The sequence below is a fragment of the Perognathus longimembris genome, chromosome 1 (genome assembly GCF_023159225.1).
Source record: "Perognathus longimembris pacificus isolate PPM17 chromosome 1, ASM2315922v1, whole genome shotgun sequence".
In the NCBI taxonomy this organism is placed as follows: Eukaryota; Metazoa; Chordata; class Mammalia; order Rodentia; family Heteromyidae; genus Perognathus; species Perognathus longimembris.
Genome location: NC_063161.1, coordinates 70,439,542 through 70,453,438, shown reverse-complemented (window position 1 = coordinate 70,453,438; position 13,897 = coordinate 70,439,542). Strand labels below are relative to the sequence as shown.

General features: G+C 44.4%; 1 pseudogene; it reads left to right on the top strand.

The window, feature by feature from the left end:
* The first annotated feature begins 10,180 nt into the window (after nucleotides 1-10,180).
* Nucleotides 10,181-10,809, top strand: LOC125367428 (annotated as a pseudogene).
* The last annotated feature ends 3,088 nt before the right edge of the window (nucleotides 10,810-13,897 follow it).

Below are 13,897 nucleotides of genomic sequence, written 5' to 3'. Positions count from 1 at the left end.
CCATACTGTTTTCCAAAGTGGTTGTACTAATTTGAACTCCCACCAACAATGGAGAAGGGTTCCTCTTTCCCTGCACCCCCTCCAGCATTTGTTGTTGCCTGAGTTCAGAGTATAGGCCATTCTAACTGGGGTGAGGTGGTATCTCAGGGTTGTTTTTATTTGCATTTCCTTTACTACCAGGGATGTTGAACATTTCCTCATGTGTTTCTTTGCCATTTTTATATCTTCTCTTGTGAAGTCTCTCTTTAGCTCCTTTGCCCATTTCCTAATTGGTTTATTGGGCTTGGAGGGGCTTAGTTTTTTGAGTTCTCTGTAGATGACAGATATTAGCCCTTTGTCTGTTGCTGTGCTGGTAAAGATCCTGTCCCATATGGCTGGCTGTCTTTCTGTTTTGGTGGCTATATCCTTAGCTGTGCAGAAACTTTTTAATTTGTAGTAGTCCCATTTGTCGAGTCTTTCCCCTATTTGTTGTGCCCCTGGGACTCTATTCAGGAAGTTTCTTCCTGTGCCTATAAGTTCAAGTGTCTTTCCTACTCTGTCCTTCAGCAGTTTCAAGGATTCAGGTCTGATATTGAGGTCCTTGATCCATTTTGAGTTGATCTTGGTGCATGGTGATAGGCTTGGGTCTACTTTGAGTTTTCTGCATATGGCTGCCCAGTTCTCCCAGCACTAGTAGTTGAAGAGGCTATGTTTATTCCATTGTATGTCTTTAGCTCCTTTGTCGAATATCAGCTGACTGTAAGAGTGCGGTTTTATTTCTGGGTCTTCAATTCTAATCCATTGGTCTTCTGATCTGTTTTTATACCAATACCAGGCTGTTTTTGCTATGATGGCCCTGTAGTAGAGCTTGAAGTCTGGTATTGTGATACCTTCTGCACTGCTTTTTTTTGCCTAGAATTGCTTTGGCTATTCTAGGTTTTTTGCTGTTCCATATGAATTTATTGATTGCTTTCTCTATTTCAGTGAAGGATGTGACTGGGATTTTGATAGGGATTGCATTGAATTTGTATAACAATTTGGGCAATATGGGTATTTTCACTATATTGATTCTGCCTACCCATGAGCATGGGAGATCTTTCCATCTCCTTGTGTCTTCTTTGATTTCCCTTATTAGATTTTTATAGTTCTCATTAAATAGGTCCGTCACGTCCTTGGTTAAGTTGATCCCCAGGTACTTTATTCTTTTTTTGGCTACTGTAAATGGAATTGTTTCCATAATTTCCTTTTCTGTTTGTATATTGCTGGTGTACAGAAAAGCTGCTGACTTTTGTGGATTGATTTTGTATCCTGCTACTTTGCCAAATTGGTTTATTAGGTGTAGGAGTTTGGGTACTGAGTTTTTTGGGTTCTTCAGATATAAGATCATGTCGTCTGCGAATAGGGATAACTTGATTTCTTCCTTGCCGATGTGGATCCCTTTGATGTCCTCCTCTTGCCTTATTGCTATGGCTAGGGATTCCAGCACTATGTTGAAAAGAAGTGGGGAGAGTGGGCATCCTTGTCTTGTTCCTGAGTTTAGGGGGAATGATTTAAGTTTCTCTCCATTTAATATGATGTTAGCAGTTGGTCTGTTGTATATGGCTTTTATTGTTTTGAGGAATGTTCCATCTATTCCTGTTCTCTCCAGAGCTTTTAATAAGGATGGATGTTGTATTTTGTCAAAGGCTTTTTGGGCATCGACTGAGATAACAATGTGATTCTTTTTTTTTTTTTTTTTGGCCAGTCCTGGGCCTTGGACTCAGGGCCTGAGCACTGTCCCTGGCTTCTTCCCGCTCAAGGCTAGCACTCTGCCACTTGAGCCACAGCGCCGCTTCTGGCCGTTTTCTGTATATGTGGTGCTGGGGAATCGAACCTAGGGCCTTGTGTATCCGAGGCAGGCACTCTTGCCGCTAGGCTATATCCCCAGCCCCAACAATGTGATTCTTGATTTTAGTTCTGTTTATGTGGTGAATTACATTGATTGATTTACGGATGTTGAACCATCCTTGTGACTGTGGGATGAAGCCTACTTGGTCACGATGTATAATTTTCTTGATCAATTTCTGGATCCTGTTAGCTAATATTTTATTGAGGAGCTTTGCATCTGTGTTAATTAGTGATATTGGTCTGTAGTTTTCTTTTTTTGTTGGGTCTTTGCCTGGTTTGGGAATGAGTATGATATTAGCTTCGTAGAATGAGTTTGGGATTTCTCCCTCTGTTTCTGTTTCATGGAAGAGTTTGAGGAGTATTGGTATTACCTCTTCACTAAAGGTTTTATAGAATTCGTTGGTGAATCCATCTGGGCCTGGGCTTTTCTTTGTTGGGAGGTTCTTGATTACCCCCTGTATCTCACTGTAAGTTATTGGTTTATTTAGTTGATTTATTTCTTGGTTCAGTTTGGGCAGTTTATGCTTCTCTAAGAATTGATCCATTTCTGTACAATTATTGTTTTTTTAGTGAGTAGAGGTTCTGGAAATAGCTCCTTATGATTGTTTGAATATCGTGTGTACTTGTAATTTTTCCGGTGGAGTCCTTGATTTTACATATATGAGTCTCTTCTCTTCTTTTTTTTGTAAGTCTTGTGAGGGGTCTGTCAATTTTATTTATTTTCTCAAAGAACCAGCTTTTAATCTTATTTATTTGTTGAATGGTCTTTCTATTTTCAATCAGATTTATCTCTTCTTTAATCTTTGTGATCTCTCTCCTCCTAGTCATTTTAGATTCTGTCATTTCTTGTTTCTCCAGTTGTTTTAGTTTCATCGTGAGGTTATTCACCTGCTCTGCTTCCATTCTTTTTTTTTGTTTGTTTGTTTTTTTTTTTGGCCAGTCCTGGGCCTTGGACTCAGGGCCTGAGCACTGTCCCTGGCTTCTTCCCGCTCAAGGCTAGCACTCTGCCACTTGAGCCACAGCGCCGCTTCTGGCCGTTTTCTGTATATGTGGTGCTGGGGAATCGAACCTAGGGCCTCGTGTATCCGAGGCAGGCACTCTTGCCACTAGGCTATATCCCCAGCCCCTGCTTCCATTCTTTTAATGTGAGTGTTGAGGGTAATGATCTTGCCCCTAGTACTGCCTTAGCTGTGTCCCATAGGTTTCTTTGTGATGTATTTTCATTGTCATTGTGGCTTATGAATTCGTTGATTTCATCTTTAATTTGGTCTGTGGCCCAAGTGTTGGATAACAGTGTGGAGTTTAGCCTCCAAGAATGTGTATAGCCTCTGTGGTAACCGTTGTTATTGAGGGTTACCTTTAATCCACTGTGGTCAGATATAATACATGGGATGATGGCAATACTTTTATATTTGCTGAGGTTCTTTGTGTGGGCTATGACATGGTCTATTTTGGAGTATGATCCATGGGCTGCTGAGAAGAAGGTGTATTGGGTCTCTGTAGGGTGGAAGATTCTGTATGGATCTGTCAGATCCATTTGGGATATGGTGTTTCTTAGGTCCTCAGCTCCCTTGCTGATCCTCTGGGTGTTGGATCTGTCTCTTGGAGAGAGTGGGGTATTAAAGTCTATGATTGTGTTTGGGTCTATCTTGTTCTGTAGTCCTGTGAGAATTTGCTTGACATATGTAGGGCCTCTTTTGTTTGGTGCGTATACATTTATCACCGTGATGTCTTGATTCTGGATTTTTCCTTGTATTAAAATGTAGTGTCCTTCTTTGTCTTTTTGAGTTGATTTTAATGAAAAGTCAAGCTTGTCTGAGATCAGGATGTCTACTCCTGTGGTTTTGGTAGGTGCGTTTGCTTGGAAGATCTTGCTCCATCCCTTCCTTCGGAGCCTGTTTTTGTCCCTTTATGTAAGGTGGGTCTCTTGTAGACAACAGATGGCAACTTTTTGTTTGTGGATCCATTCTGCCAGTCTGCTCCTCTTTATCGAAGAGTTTATACCGTTTATATTCAAAGAGATCAAGGATAAGAGTGTTTTTTCTCCTTCCATTTTCTTGTTGGGCTGTTTTTTTCCTCTTTTTTTTTCCTTGTCTTTAGTGAGCTGTTCTTTCTGTTGGGCTCTGGCTATTGTAGTTTCTTTCTGTTTCTGTCTGTGTGTCCTGTACGATTTCTGTTGGGTGGGATTCCCCTCTTAGAATTCGCTGTCGGGCTGGTTTTTTATTCACATACTCCTTTAGATCCTCTTTGCTATGGAAAGATCTGGTTTTCCACTTGAATGTGAACTCCAACTTCGCTGGATATTTTATCCTAGGTTGCAAGTTGTTGGCATGTAGAACTTGGATGGTGTTCTTCCACTCTCTTCGCTCTTGGTAGGTTTGTGTGGAGAGGTCTGCTGTTATTCGGATCCTCTTCCCATTGTAGTAAATTTCTTTCTTCGCTTTGGCTGCATTCAGAATTTGCTCTTTATTCTTGAGATCTGAAGTCTTGAATATTATGTGCCTTGGCGTGGCTTTTCTGGGATCTGGCCTGCCAGGTGTCCTATAGGCTTCGGTTACCTGGATGGGGTCCCTTGTGAGATTGGGGAAGTTTTCTGCAATAACTTTATTGAAAATATGTTGAAGCCCTCTGCTCTGGTATTCAGCTCCTTCTTCTATTCCAATTATGCACAGATTATATCTCTTGTCTTTGTCCACTAGTTCCTGGATTAGTCTGCCCTGAAGCTTCACCGTTTCTTGGAGTGTGGTAATTTTCTGGTTCTTGTTGGTTGCATCATCGTCCAAGAGAGAGAGTCTGGATTCCATATGGTCAATTTTTTGTGCTGTGGATTCAATTGCGGAGTTTATGGATGTCAGAGAGCTATTTATGGTTGTCAGATCATCTCTGATCGTGGAAATTTCTTCCTTTAAAGAGTTGTATTTTAAATATATTTTTTCATGCATTTCACTTCTCAGGATGTTAAGGTCTTCTTTAATGGAGGTTTGCATTGTATCCATTTTTGCTCCCATGTTTTTCTTGGCTTCCTGGATGTCCTTCAAGACTTCCACTCTAAACTCCTGGAATTGTTTTCTGATTTTTTTCTGACGCTTTCCATCATTTCTGTTAACATGGCCTCATTTGACTTTTTATTCTCCATCTCCTCTTCAGTCGTGCTGCTTTTTGGAGCTGGCGAGTTGGCTTGCCCTTTGATGAACTGTGTTATATTTCTTTGTGATTTGCGCATCTGGAGATCTGTGGGTGGCTTCCCTGGTTTGGCTTTGTGCTGGTTCCCGCTGGTCTGTCAGTGGGAGCCTTGTGTCCTGGTGTCCTGGCTCTGGGTTTGAATTTGGCTATTGAACCTTGCTTCCCAATGGGTGAGCGTGACCTTCTCGGTTGTTGCTGAGGTGGTCACTCTCCCTGCACTTGGGGGCCGGTAGGTTCTGTGTCTTTCTCTGCGGGACAGTGTCCTGCTGCTGTGTTGTGCTGACCCTAGCGTGCCCCTGGTGGGGGTTTGCTGGTCGCTGATTCAGCGTGGCGTGGAGGCTTATCTCTTCTTTGGTTCTTTTTTCCACTCTGTATCTTGGTCAGAGGAGCTCACCTCTCAGGCAGTTCGCCTTCCTGTGTGGACCGTTCCGGTGCCGGTGTTGTTGAGTGGTGGCCCACTCACTTGTGTGAAGTGCTCCAAACTGAGTGGGCACGGCCGCTGGAGAGCTCTGCCCTCCTGTGCAGGTGCACCTACCAGAGCAGGCGCTGTCGCTGGGGGCCCCGCCCACCTGTGCGTTGTGTGCCCACTACAACGGGTGCTGCCGCTGTGGCCCCGCCCACCTGAGAGGAGTATGCCTACCCGAGCGAGCCCCGGGTTGTTGGGTTGTGCTTGCGCCCTCCCGTGAGTCTGCTGTGGGGGGGCGGTATGTGTGGGGCCCAGTGGGATCAACTGTCCTGGGCTGGTTAGCGCCCTCAGACTGCGCCTCCGTTGCGAGGAGGGCGCGTGATCAGCCCCAGGTGTCCCTGCTGGGCTGGTATTGCCCACCAGCGCCTGTGACTTTAGTTATAAAAGTCTGAGAGGTCCAGGCGCCTCGGATGGGGCTTGCACTGCCTGTGGTCCCGGGGCCCCTGTGGGGAAGGGGGCGGGGCCGGTGCGGCCAGTTCAGACTCCTCCACGGCCTTGGTGCTGCTCTGCCCTTCCCTTGCTAACTCCTGTGTCTTCCCAGAGCCTGATGGGACCTTCCCGCCTGATTTAGGGGTTCTTTGTTCCCTCGGGGTGGGGAGGGGGAGGGAGGGAGCTCTAGCTTCTTTGTAGGGTTTGGGTTTCTGATAGCTGGTCTCCTGTTGAGGGAGGGGGGTAATGGGGGACTCACTGGTCCTGGATTGTGTGTGTGTCCCGTGCTGTTGGTCTTTCGGGGGTGGAGTGCTGTGGTGTGGCAAAAGGTCATGGTGGTGTCCCTGGCTCTCCCCTTCTGCACCGCTCGGTTCCCCAGCCGCTCACGTCCATACCTGGCCGTGTGGACCCGAACTTGCCGCCGTCGCCATGTGTCTTGGTCCGCGCTCTCCCTGAGGTCCATGGAGTCCTGCTCTGTATAACATTTTTGTTAGGTTTAGTTTCCCAGCCCAATCAATCTTTTTTTTTTTTTTTTTTTTTTTTGCCTTCATATGCTTTGTGCCAGCTGCATTGCAGGCTGCATGTCATCAGGACAGGTGTCCACTTCAGTCCCTGGCTTTCTAATAAAGACTCCAGATTTTACCTCTCATAATGTGTCTTCTCTGTATGTTGTGATTTTCCATATAACAGTGATGTGCTGGTGGCTTACACCTGAAAGCCTAGCCAGTCAGGAGGCTGAGGTCTGAGTATCATGGTTCAAAGCCAACTCAGGTGTTAAGGTCCAAGAGCTTCTTATCTATCTCCAATTAACCAGCAAAAAGCTACACATAAAGCTGTGACTCAAGGGGTATATTGCCAACCTTGAGCAAAAAAATGCCAGGTGAGAGTGTGAAGCTCTGAGTTCAAAGCCTAGAATTGACTTCAAAGTACATATAACAAATAAGTGATGGACAAGAATACCTACTTGGCAGAGATAGTACCATTTTAGTGTGATTAGTTAAAGATGGAAACAAAGTTTAAGTCACGTAGAAGAAATACAGGGTGGCCTTGAATTGTTGAGACAGTTTGTTCCTGGTGACCTTCTCTGGAGGACTTTATCTGATGGAAAACCAAACAAGGACTTGATAGGGACTAGAATCACTTAAGAGAACAGCAGATTGTCCCCCACCACCTGGAAGTGGGTTATTTCCTGCAAATATTTGGTCTGGGGAGTGACTGACAGAAAGGAGGGGCTATCTTCCTCCTGGCGGCTCATATTCTGTTCCACTCCAGTGTCAATGCTGATAAGGTACACTTTAGTATCTCTGCAAAAATTTGTGGCTTAGAACATCCTCTCATGCCTTTCTCTTTCTTTTCTCCTTTTGTGCCAGTCCTGAGCTCAGAGAGCCCGGTGTTGTCTTTGAACTTTTGTTTTCTATTTGCTTAAATCTAGTAGTTTATCGCTTGAGCCATAGCTCCACTTCTAGCATTTTGCTGGTTCCCTGGAGGTGATATTGTCACAGACTCTCCTGCCTGGGCTGGCTTTGAGCTTTGATCCTTATGTCACCTCCCTGAGTCAAGTAATGCTGGGATTCTCCTCATTCCTGCTATAGAGATCAGGAACGGAAGGAGGGGGAAAAGACTTGATAGAGTCAGATTCTGTGGTTGTAAGGAGTACTCAGGCATGCTTGCTCTGAACAAGAAGAACTTCTTGCATAACATTCCAGGTTGCTTAACCTCATATTACTAATATTTCTTTGAGCACCTTCTAGAACACACCCAATGTATTCACAAAATAGCACACAACTGGGTTGTCTTACAATTCATGAGCATTCCAATCCATACTTATGGACAACTTGTAACTATTATAGGTGCCCAGAGCCCACCAGAAGATAGCAAAGGAGGTGGAATTGGGCAAGGGATAGGGAAGCCATCTAAAATGTCACCACAGTGTGAAGCCAGGAGACTGCAAAGTGTCACAACAACCACAACAACTTTACAAAGATCCCATTGTGTTCAACTCAGTGCATAATTTGATCTACATAAGCAAAATAACAAACTAAACCACAAAAGAGGCCAGCAGTGGAAGATCACAGACATATCTCCTCCAGGATCAGTGCAAAACTCTTAAAGTAATTCAGAAAAGAGCCAGGCACCTGAGGCTCACCACTGTAATCCTAGGTACTCAGGAGGCTGAGATCTGAGGCCTTCAGTTAGTCTTCCTTGCCATGCACAGGAGACAGGTTTATGACCCCAGGTGCTGGTGTACCACTCCCTGGTCAGGAGTGTGTGCAAACTCTGGAGGCCAACCTGGGGAAAAAATGCAAACAGCCTTCTCCACACCAGTGGGAGTCCACACATCCCAAAACCCATACCCTGTCTAGAAGCCTGATTCTAGGCAGCTCAGTGCCATGCTGCACACCTGATCGAGCTCCTTTCAGTTGGGCTAGGGACAAGCTTGGTGGCCTTCACTGGTTTGGGGACACAGTGTGGGCTAGACCACCCAGTGTGAGCTTGCCTGGACTAAGGCAGGATTGCCACCTCTCCAGTCTGCTGAGGCCAACCTGGAGCCATGGCCCTGATAATCCCTGAATTGAAATGTGTAAATCCCAAGGATAGATTACAAAATTCATGAACAATCAAGGCAACAAATGAAATCCAAAAGCCAACAACAACCCAGGGGAGGACACCGGTAAGAGTGAAGAAGATGGAGGACAAAAGATCCAGTAAAGACATGATGACACAACTGGCCAATGAAATTAAAGCAGAGATGCAAAAGTATTTCAAAAGCACAAAGAAAAAAGGACAAAGAAGATCTAGCAACCCCCAAAGGTACAGAGATAAGAAGAGAAACACTATATACCTCATGAAAAGATGAAGTTAAAAATCTATAGGAAGATGGGGCTGGGGATATAGCCTAGTGGCAAGAGTGCCTGCCTCGGATACACGAGGCCCTAGGTTTGATTCCCCAGCACCACATATACAGAAAAAACGGCCAGAAGCGGCGCTGTGGCTCACGTGGCAGAGTGCTAGCCTTGAGCGGGAAGAAGCCAGGGACAGTGCTCAGGCCCTGAGTCCAAGGCCCAGGACTGGCCAAAAAAAAAAAAAAAATCTATAGGAAGAAATCAAAGAAGACACCAGGAAATGGAAAGACCTTCCATGCTCTTGGATAGATAGAATCCATATTGTGAAAAGGCCATACTGTCAAAAACGATACACATATTCAATACCCTCCCCATCAAAATCCCAATGATGTTCTTTATTGAGAGAGAGAGAGAAAATGATGCAAAAATTCATATGGAACAGCAAAAGATCTAGAATAGCCAAAGCAATTCTAAGTTAAAAAAAAAGAGAAAGCAATTCGGGCAGTATCACAACTACAGAGCCATAATAACAATACCAGCTTGTTTCTGGCACAAAAATATACCTGAAGATCATTGGAACAGCTTAGAAGACCCAGAAATTAAACCACATACTTAGAGTCATCTGATATTCAACAAAGGAGCCAAAGGCATACAGTGGAAAAATCACATCCTCTTTAACAATTGGTGTTGGGAAAACTGTGCAGCCATATGCAGAAAACTGAAAGTGGCTTCCTGCTTGCTACCATGCACCAACATCAACTGAAAGTGGATCAAAGACCTCAGTGCAGATGTGAAACTCTGAAAGTACTGCCAGAAAATAGTAGGGGAGATAGAACTTTTAGGCACAGGCAGGAACTTCCTGAATAGAGTCCCAGGGGCACAACATATAGAAGAGAGACTGGACAAGTGATTCTACATTAAAATAAAAAGGTTCTGCACAGTTAAGGACATAGTTACTAAACTAGAAAGCCAGCCAACAATTGGGTAAAGATCTTTTCCAACTACTGTGTATACTGGTATTGGAACTAGGGAAGGGAAAGCGAATACAAAAATCGAGAGACAATGGATAAAAAGACAAACCATTGCAATAGCAATACTTACAAAACCAATTGGTGGAAACCAACTGTACAACTCAATAGGGGGAGAGGGGAACTGGGAGGAAGGGGAGAATGAGGGAGGAGGTAACAAAATGGATAAGAAATGTACTTGCCTTACATATGAAACTGTAACCCCTCTGTACTTCACTTTGACAATAAAGAAGAAGAAAAAAATCATTAGATGAAAGTTAAAAAATTTTTTTTGAGCTACCGGAAGTTCCCATTTGAAACGGAGGTGGCTGACTCCTAGGGTGCCCGGGCCAGTTGCCTTGCAGAGTGTTTTCAAGTCCGGCGGCCTCTTAAAATGACCAGTTCATCCAAGACGCTGCACGGCCTGCAGCCCCCCTCGGCGCTGAGCGGAGGCCTGCCCTCAGATCCACAAACTCGAGTTACGTTTAAGAGTCTATGTTAAATCCAAAGAAGTTGATGTTTCCAGACATCTTCATTCAGGAGGTTCAGAGAGTGATATTGCAAAAGTCACCAAACCCAAACGAGATAACGGGCAGATGAAAGCTGCAGAGACTATCAGGAAAAACCTCCGAAAGGGCTACAAGCCACTTGGTTAAACAAAGGTCAGAGGAAGATCTCAAGGATAAGAACCAGATTTTAGAGACCATCAGCCAGCAGTTGCACCAGAAATTGACTGAAACTCAGGAAGAGTTGAAGGATCTGACTCAGAAGGTGGAGCTGCTGGAGAGGTTCCAGGACAACTGCTTAGCAATTTTGGAGAGCAAGGGCCTCAACCCAAGGCAGGGAGACCCTGGCTTCACAGCAAGAACTCACTATGAACTCTATGGCCTTAAAGGCAAAGTTGAAGATGAAAGAAGGAAGGATCCGATTCCTGGAACAGCAAACCCTGTGTAATGATCAAGCCAGTGACATTACAATAGCCATGGAAGAAATGGAGCAGCTATTAGAAATGTAATAAAAGGTGAGTGGTCAGGTGGCTCCGCTTGGGGTAAACTCTCAAAGGAAGCCATGTAAAATATCTTGTTGGCCATAATCTTTTTGGACTCTCCATCCCCAACTTGACAACTGTTTCTGCAGTAGGATTAAGGGCAATTTCTACTGAATAGGAGTTGTCTTCTGAGCAATTTGCCCTAGCTTTGGATTGGTCAGCATTTCTGAACGTCACTGTAGATAATGGAGGCCTACACGGGGTCCAGGAGGTTTGACTCCACCTCCTAGGCCATAAAGCACCCCACCATTAGAATCAGGAGACTTAACCAGCTACAGCCCAAGAATCTAGGAAGTCACAGTCAGATTTGTAGGAAGCAACCTTTAATTACAGTGGAGCAGAGGTGCACGCAGGAGACATCTTTGAGTCATGGGCAGAGTAGTACGTCATTGTCGATTTACGAACTTGGAGTTGCAAATAATACATCTTGGAGCTTTTCAAAAAAAATGATCTTTTCCATCAATATATCAGACAAAGGCCTAATATCCAGTATACACAAGGAGCCCAAGAAACTAACCCCTTCCAAACTTAATACATCAATCACTAAATGGACAAGGGAGGTGAGGAGAGACTACTCAGAAGAAGAGGTAAGAATGGCAAAGAAACACATGAGGAAATGCTCATCGTCCCTGGACATAAAGGAAATACAAATCAAAACAACCCTGAGATACCATCTTACCTCAGTTAGATTGCTCAACATTTCAAATTTAACAATAACAAATGCTGCTGGGGCTGTGAGAAACAGGAACGCTACTGCGTTGCTGGTGGGAATGTAAACTAGTACAACCACTCTGGACAGCAGTCTGGAGGTTCCTCAAAAAGCTACATATAGACTTCCCCTAAGATCCACCCATACCACTCCAAGGCATCTACCCTGATCATCATGAACCACAATAGGTTAAGGACACCTGCACATCCATGTTCATTGCTACATTATTCAAATAGCCGAGGCATGGAAACAACCCAGATGCCCCACAGTAGACGAGTGGATTCAAAACATGTGGTAAGCATATACAATGGAATTTTACGCAGCCATTAGAAATCATAAAATAATGTTATTGTAGGGAAATGGATGGAACTAGAACAAATCATGTTAAGGGAAGTAAGCCAAGATCAGAGAGAGAGAAATGGCACATGTTCTCTCTGATATATTTAAATTAAATGTAAAAGGCAACGGGATATGACAAAACCTAGAAAATTCTAGATACTCACCTACAGTGGGACCAAAACAGGATAGTCTTAGGAGAGAATCACAAAGGTGCAATACTCAAGCACCTCCTCACAAGTGTATAAAATAATATAAACACAGAAAAACTCCAAAGCTATGGAAACAAAGGACTTTTTTCTTCGTTGTTCCTTTGGTGACTTTTTCTTTACTTAATAAATGGTGTATTTCCCTGCATATCTGTGGGGGTGTGTGGGGAGGGCAAAGAATCAGAGGAAAATGGGTGAAAGAGGGCAGTGGTGGAGCCCTGCCCTTTTGGAAGTGGAGGTGTGACTAAAGTGGTAGAGAACTAGCTGTGAGCAGCAAAAGCTGAGAGATAGTGCTAAGGCTGTAAGTTGAAGTACCAGTACTGGCAGGGAAGAGGGAAGAAGAAAGAAGAAGAAGAAAGAAGAAGAAGAAGAAGAAGAAGAAGAAGAAGAAGAAGAAGAAGAAGAAGAAGAAGAAGAAGAAGAAGAAGAAGAAGAAGAAGAAGAAGAAGAAGAAGAAGAAGAAGAAGAAGAAGAAGAAGAAGAAGAAGAGAAGAGAAGAGGAAGAAGAGGAAGAAGAAGAAGAAGAAGAAGAAGAAGAAGAAGAAGAAGAAGAAGAAGAAGAAGAAGAAGAAGAAGAAGGAAGGAGAAGGAGAAGGAGAAGAGGAGGAGGAGAAGGATGAGGAAGAGGAGGAGGAGGAGAGGAGGAGGAGGAGGAAAAGAAGGGGGATGGAGGGGAGGAGGGGAGGAAAAGGGGGGAGGGAGAGGGGAAGTAGGGGGAGGAGAAGGAGGAGGAGGGGAGACGGAGGGTGCAGTAGGAGAGGAGAGGAGGGAAAGAGGAGATAGAGGAAGAGGGAGGACAAGGAGGTAAGAGGAAGAGGAAGAGAAGGGGAGGAAGACTTGGGGAAGAAGGGGAAGAAGGAGAAGAAATAGTTACCCTACAATGAGTATACCACACAGATGAACCCTTAAATGAAAATTCACAGACTGGAGATGTTGTTATTTAGAGCTCTTCACAGAGGTGAGGCTCTACCAAAAGAAAAATGTTACAAATAATTAAAGTAATGCAAAAGAAACGAAGTTATGGAGGAACACCACATTTGCAGTTTCAGCCTGATCTCCTTGCACTTAGAGAGCTGAGCAGGCAAGACAAGGTGAGAAAGGGGAACTGTCTATAGCAAGTGCCTGTGAGCCCCGTCCCGATACACAAGCACAAATAGGGAACTTCCCTCAAGAAAGTATTCTCCAGAACCACCTCAGACTAAACTCTCAGCCTCCTCCAAATCATCTCCTTACGTTTTTATAAATGGCCATATTCCCCATGTGACTAAGAGACAACCTGCCAAGGCCTGATCACTGCCAGAGCACTGCCACCTGGTACCCAGACCTCAGTCAGTGTCCCCCAATGTGTTGTATAAGGTGTGTGTGTGTATGTTTCTGTGTGTGTGTGTGTGTGTGTGTGTGTATTTGTGCATGTGCATGCACTATTGTGGGCCTTGAACTGAGGGCTGGGGTGCTGTCCCTGAGCTTCTTTTGCTCCAGGATGGCACTCTACCACTTGAGCCACAACACCACTTCTGGCTTTTTGCTTGGGCTGTCTCCCAACAGGGATCCTCAGATCTCAGCCTCCGAAGGAGTTAGGATTACAGGTGTTAGCCACAGGTGTCCCTCTCACAGTAAGTTCTTTTGTAGCAGAAATAAACAGCCCAAATTTGATGATTATTTATTCCTAGTCTTCCTTAGGGTCCTAAGAACTTCTTTATTCTGTCATTATCTTTGTAAACACTGAATGTTTTGAATATTATGAACTCAGTAAGAGGCCAGGATTGGAATTTTTATTCAGTTTGGGTATGCTTGATGGTTT